This window comes from Lactuca virosa, chromosome 6, assembly GCF_052849685.1.
Source record: "Lactuca virosa cultivar CGN04683 chromosome 6, Lactuca_virosa_CGN04683_v6, whole genome shotgun sequence".
In the NCBI taxonomy this organism is placed as follows: Eukaryota; Viridiplantae; Streptophyta; class Magnoliopsida; order Asterales; family Asteraceae; genus Lactuca; species Lactuca virosa.
The window spans coordinates 112,840,282-112,847,834 of record NC_136431.1 but is presented as its reverse complement, the minus strand read 5'-3'; the positions used below and the strand labels follow the sequence as shown (position 1 = coordinate 112,847,834).

Genomic DNA, 7,553 nt, shown 5'->3' with positions numbered 1-7,553 from the left:
TGGCTTACAAACTCATGTTACCTTAAGAACTTAGCAAAGTTCACAACACCTTCCACGTGTGTAATCTTAAGAAGTGTCTCTCTAATGAGAACCTTGTCTTTCCTCTCGATGACATCTAGGTCAACACTAAACTTCATTTCGTGAAGGGACTGGTGGAGATCATGGATCGAGAAATCAAAAGCCTCAAACAAAGCCGCATTCCTATAGTAAAAGTCTGATGGAACTCTTATAGAGGGTCGTAGTTTACTTAGGAACGTGTGAATCAGATGAAGCAAAAACATCCGCAACTTTTCAGCGGTGCTCCCTCCATTAGTGGAACAAAAAGATAGTGGAACGAAATAATAGTAGAACAAAGTATCCTAGAACTTAATAATTTCGGGACAAAATTCCCTTAACGGGGAGGTAATGTGACATCCCGAAATTTAGGTCAAAGACTGTGAATGGTCAAGTTCACAGTAATTCTCTTTGTAATTTGATTCATGATCTTTTGTAAATTAAATGAGTCCAGTTCAACTAATATAAGATACCATACAGTATCTTACTTCCAAATGTGTAAACTGACAAACGAATCAAACAGCTCAAACTGCAACCATAGTTAATGCGTCTGAAACACTGAAATTTCATATTAAGCAGTTGTGAGCAAAGCAAACATTCTAGTCTCGTAGTACATATTTCCCTATTTCCAAAATTATAAAGAACGTCCAAAACGGAGTTCATAGGCAAAAGATATGACCGTTTTAAGAAGTCAAACCAGTATAATACTGATGTTCTTAAACCGCTAAAACCATTTCTATCCGTTGAAGGACTTGCATACCTCATATGAAAATTTCGAGAATGTTTTTGGACTCAGGCTATAGTCTAATATTTAATTTTATAATCAAAATATTTTTATCAAAAATATTTATAAAGGTCAAAAAAATCAGACGTTTTGAATCAGTAAATTGCGAAACCTTAAACTATTGATTTCGATATGATTTCAATTATTGGCAATATATTCTAGAGATAATATATTATTATCCAATCCAACAAATATGAGTTTTAATGATAGAGATAACATTATATTTTTATTTTCGAGTATAACCATTTATATTGATACATAACTAATAACTTGTGATCAACTATAAATAAGTTATTACAGATTTTATAAATCTTACAATAATTTATGTATAAATAAACGTTAAATGATCTGTATATATTATATAATTAAAATATCGTAACAACACTAAAAATATACATATTTATATATATGTCATATATCATTTTCCAAATACCAATTACTAGCATATATGTCAATTTGGACACTTGTTATATACAAATATCAAATTCTTTATATATATTACAAACCTACATGGAAAACTTTTAATATGAGAGTGTATAAATATTGTGTATGTATTATTCCCTTAAACTGTCTCAAACAAATACACACACAATATTATTAAATCTAAAAGTGTATATAAAATCTATTAGAAATATACATCAATACACACACATTACATACATAATGAAACCAATACATTACACAAATGCATGAATGATTAAACCAAATCATTACTTGCAAGTCTTTGGCTGTCAAACTGAAGATTTCTTATACTCTTTCTTCAACCAGTTACACACTCAAACACAAAGTACATCAACTACACACTCAAATACAAAATCAAATACAAGGTACACCAAATATACACTCCAATTGGCTAACAAATGCTTGCACTCTTCCTTTAATCAATTAAACACTCAAACACTCTCAATCCTCTTCTGTTCGTGAGCAACCAAAAAGAATAACAGCTTCCCCTTTATTCTTCCTTCATCCTTTCCTGTTAAACATCAAACAAACACCCCAATGGATCACGATTTTCTTCTTTGTTTTTTTTCATTGTTTTTATCAAAACATAAAGAAGATGAAACAAGGAAATTATCGGAGCTTTTTCCTCCCGTTGAAGCAACTGCCCCATCGAAGACCCTCTCCCCCCATTGATTTCTGTAAAAAAAAAAAGAGAGAAAAGAAAACCGAAAGCAACAGGTACTCTCCATCAACCTTTACAACATCCTCCCACCACTGCCACCTTCAGCCTTCGTTGTCTGCTCCCTCGGATTGACCTTCACTTCCACTCGTTCGCCAAATTTCGTCTGGAGCAAGGCCGCTCCTTCTGATTCCCTCCATCTCCAACTCGGTTTCGCACCTTTCCCTTTTCTTTAGTCAAAAAAACACCACCGAATCCCCCACTTGTAATGTCGTACTACTCGTCGGACCCTTTTCTGGCCTCCTTCCCTTCACAACCTCTTAGCCACACTGAACCCTCGATCCAAAACGATTGAGTTGGTCACCCCGTCTCGCTCCTCGCTGCAGCCACCAAGGCCACAACAGCCTCGCTATCGTCGAACCCCGGAGACGATCTCCTTCTCACAATCGATCACTGAAACCTCGTTCCGTCTGCAAAGCATTTGTGCTTCTCATCTCGCCATCTTCGTTCGTCTACCTTCGTGTTTCTTGCATCACTTCGTTCTTTCTATTTCCTTTCCCCGATAAGTCAATGAACTAGGGCATAAAATCCCTAATTTTTATTAAGTTTGATAAAATGAACAAAATAAACCCTTATTTGACAAAACATTATGAAATCAGTCCCAAACTCTCAAATATTGAACCCATTTATTCAAAATAGCCCCTCCTTTGGTATATTTTTACGAAAATAGTCCCATTTATTTAAGTAAATTACCAAAATGCCCTTATAGTTTATTGAAGTTACATATCAACCCCTATAGTGTAAATTCGTTACAAAACGGCCCCGAGAGTATTGCAAAGTTCAAGAAGTGTGGATTTGCGTTTTCTCATGACAAGTTTCTCAAAAGAAACCGAAATCGAACAAATTGAATTCACGCTTCAAGGGTGAGTGCTTACGGCCTCTTTTTAATATTTCTAACTATTTTGAGGGGGAATACATGTGCATATATACTTCGATTATTGATACGTGAAAATAGCTACACCTAATTTTATAATTTATAACCTAACTAACTTAACTAACTAAAATGCACCTAGGCAGTGTACCTAGTCGATTTATAGAATAGTTTGGTAAGTCGGGTGTCGATCACAGGGAACGGTGTTACTAATTAATCTATTTACTACTAAATTAACCTAATTATTAACAAGCTAAAAGGGTTTTATCTGATTTTGCAAGATCAGACGAACTTCACTCAAATTCAATCAATAACTAAAAATACTCTTGTTTAGTTCGAATCCACTTCTTCTTTATGGTTAGTTATCAACTATGGATTATCAAAGTTGGTTGTCTAATTTATATTATATTAGTAATTTAGGTCTAAATTTACCAATAATTAACTCATTCATGTAAAACTATGCATGGTCACACAATCAAACACATAATTAGTTATGATTATAAAATTGCTATGGAAGATTTATTATGCAAACACAATTATGGTCATAATTTATGTTCTCTAGCACAACTAAACTTATTTACTTCAATTACTATCTAGAATTTTGGTCGATCCTAGCTCTAGCAATTCAATGTTCATCAAATCACTAGGTAAACAAGTTCATGCAGTTTAATGGTCACTAAGCTACACAGAACATGAATTCAAGTAACTAAAGAAACAAATGTTAACATGCTAGGTAGTAACAAATCAACCACAAGCAATTTACCAACTAAGGAAATCCATTATCAATAAGCTAATCCATAAGTCAAAAGCTTCATCTAGCTAAACAATAGTAGTTAGATTCAGCTGCTCATAGCAACTAAAAAACAAATACAAATCAAATAACAAGACATGTTCAAGTATCAAACAAATAAACTTAATTATGACCTCTCACTCCTTTGGTGTTGAAAACCTTTTTCCAGATCTTCTCCTCTGTTAAAATTCGTCTTCTGGAAACCCTTTTCTATCTCCCCAAAAAGTATCCAAATCGTAATGAACCAGGGTCTTTATAATTTCCAATTTTTCCCTTTTCACGTCGTGGTTTGATGTTTCACGACGTGGTTTGAGAGGAATCCTTATCGGGCAAGGATTTTGCTTCGCGTGTACTTATCTTCTGGAAGACTCATGCCACATCGTGGCCCTCTAGTTCACGTCGTGGATTAGGTCGAATCCGTGAGTTTCTTCATCTTTTGTACTCCAAGTCTCCAATGTTCCAAGTATTGTCAGTTTTGGTCCCTTTCTTCGAAAATGCTTCACTTTGGCTGCAACTAACAATTTATCCTTATAAGTACCATAATTCTATGCAAATAACCAAAATGTTAATAAAAATGTAAGTAAATATTGCCTAAAAATATGTATAAATATAGCAATATCAATTATACAAACAAATTATCCTTTTATGCGAAAATACAATAATCCTAGTTTATAAAAAAGTGATTTAACAATGTAACATATCGTTACAGATAAACTAGTATAAACTTTTCATATACGTATTATGGTTATTTTATCGTGAAATAACTAGTCCACACAACAAATTCTACATGATACAAAAATATATGATTTTTATGTGACATTTATATTATAACAAGCACGTTATAAAACATTGAGGTATTTCAATGATTCAAGCTATTACTATTCATGTATATTTATATGTTTAAATACATAAAGATGATACATATACATATGTTCATTACTTTGAAACATACATCTTTATACAAGTGGGTACATTACACTTTTACATACATACCAAGCATACTCAGCTTTTATAAACTTTATACATTGAAATTCATTATGCTCAGTAACTTAATCACAATTAAGTTAGGGATGAGAGCTATTCACATACTTTGGTTAAGAGATTTTTAGTAAGACTATAGTCATTAACTCAGTCTAAACACTTAGCATACCTACACTACTATAACCATTAATCTTCGGAGCGAGATACATATGTATAGGTCTATACGGGGTTGATATGCATGCCCACTTGCGGTTGCTAGCTACAACCTCAATCGATCAACCGAAGCATGTGATAAGTGTCTACAATTATTACTACAACGTCCAATGAAGTGTTGTAGCGGGTACATTTAGTCATATAACTCGGTTATAGGACTCACTATAAACATTAACTGGAATCTCTCTCTCTCTCTCTTTCTCTCTCTGTACAAACCATGGGCTTGGTTGCTTTCAAAACTATATTATGGAATTACTTATGCAACAGTATAGTTTGGTTTTCAATGATATTCAAAGATTCATTACAAACACAATTTTAAGTATGGGATTTACTTATAAAAAAATATATTTTGGCTTTTAAAGACTCATTACAAACACTGTTTTAACTATTGTTATACATACAAAGAAAATACTTTTTAGACTTATTAAAAGTATTACTGTTGTTAGCAGAAATCCTATAACTCTCACCAACCTTGTGTTGACCCTCAAAACTACATGTATTCTCAGGAAATTACTAAACAGACATTCAAGACAGATTGGATTACAGGGGTCATATAGTTACTAGTTGTTGTACTATTTGTCTATCTGTTAAGCCAGTTCATATATTATTATATGTAAAAACCTTGTATTCAAATATCAAGATGGAACACAAATGTTATTTTGTTTATTGTTGTACTTGTGCTATATATTCAGTTTACCTATGATCCATGAACTTAGTCGCACAGCTCGACGTGTTCCACCGCCTCGGCCGACTGGCACTAAGACACAAAGCACAAAGCAAGCAGCATTCGAGCAGTGAAACCGACTGGCACTAAGACACCATAAAAGCAGGCAGATTCTTGCACGCAATCTCAGACCACTATGCCCAAACATCAAGGATACATATACATCCTGCATCTACTCTCTCAAGAGTGGCTAATCATTCCTCACGTTGGCCTGCTATAAACTGTACTCACTCATGAAACTTCCACCAACCCTACAATCACTCATGCATGCTAATCATACATAACGCTAGATCCCATAGACAGTCAAATACCTGATTCCACCCTAAGCCCTTTATTAGACAAAAACAGGAAATAAGGATAAATCAAACATTCTCAGGCTATAAAATCTTAGTTATGTACAACTATGATGCACACACTAAGAAAATACAATAATTATGTCAATTTCATCTAGCATACAAGAAATTCTCCTAGACTATCAGGCATCATACACCAGGAAATTCTAGCATGCAATTCCTGAAGATCCCTAGCCTACTACAAACATGCATTTCTATCATAATCATCATAAGCAAATAACAGTGTGGGTATCTTGTGGTACACTTTCTTAACCTGACTGATCGTACCCATCTCATCCTTCTTTGGTTACCTTTGAAAACAATTTGGAAAACAATTTTGAAAAAAACTGTGACATCCCCAGATTCGTGGTCATTTTAAAAATTTTATTTATGCTTTATTTGAAAATCAGAGTATTCATTTTAAAGAATAATGTTTGAAATTTATTTTTGAGTTGTAAAACATATGTATATGACATAACATTGTCGGATTGAAATCCCTATGTACTCACCAGGTTTCCTAACCTGACCCACTCAGTTTAATTGTATCATAGATGTTGATATGAAGCTACATTATACTGAGAGATTAAAGGAGATGTAAATCACTAGTGTAAATGAATGTAAGGTCTGTTTATGCTTATGTTTCTGTATTGATGATGAATACTCTGATTTTCACCCCACCACGTCGCTCCTCACAACGATACAATCAATACTCTCTGATCTAAAATTAACCTCTTTACCACATCCATACTCCCGGATCAGGTATGTCCAATCCATGCGCTCAGATCAATAACTATGCCCATTCCATACTCTCGGACTAGGGACATTTGACTATATCTAATCCATGATCCCGGATTAATGACAAATAACTATGTCCTCTTCATACTCTCTGACTAAGGACAAATGACTTTGACTAATCCACGCTCTCGGATCAATGAAAAATCTTAAAGTTCGACTCTCCGTGTATATCTCACCCACACTCATAAGTAGATACTACTCGATATCCATCTCAATTAATTTAGGGTTGTTCTGTAGCCTACATCATGTATTATCAGATATGCTCTTAACACGTATTTCAGGAAATAATAAATATTTCACACACAAACATATATTTAATACTTTAATCAATACTTGTATTAAAATCATGTTCATGAAAGGGACTATGCACTCACTTGTTACAGTGATGATTACGAACTCGGGAAGCGCTTCGCTTCTAACAATTCTATTTTCCTTCGACGAAACCTAATATCATTACCGCTAGATTTTAGTCTAATATTTATTGTGACTATATACGAGCGTTATTATTTTGTAAGTGTTAAACAATACTTTCAACCACTATGTACAGACAGGGGCTAGATATGAAACACCGGAGGGAAGAACCATTTTGGCATTATAGCACTTCTGAAATCCAACAACCCTATGCTGCCCTTCAAACCAGATTCCCCGTACCGCGAGTAGTTAAAAGATATTATAATAACACTTTGTATACTATATTTTATAATATATATTGTTTATGAGTTCATAAAAACGATAATAAACTTAAACATAAGCTATACTTAAAGTATGGTAAGCATAACTTACTTAACGGGAGGTTTGGCTAGGAACCGGGCTCTGCGAGGGTAGAACT

The 7,553-nt window shown here is 33.9% G+C and overlaps 1 long non-coding RNA gene across 1 annotated transcript; it reads left to right on the top strand.

Annotated features, from left to right (window-relative positions):
* Nucleotides 1-1,698: 1,698 nt before the first annotated feature.
* LOC145120599 (uncharacterized) lies at nt 1,699-5,547 on the top strand. Its single transcript, XR_013714250.1, has 2 exons — nt 1,699-2,881; nt 3,849-5,547. It is a non-coding gene; the product is annotated as an uncharacterized LOC145120599 (long non-coding RNA).
* The last annotated feature ends 2,006 nt before the right edge of the window (nt 5,548-7,553 follow it).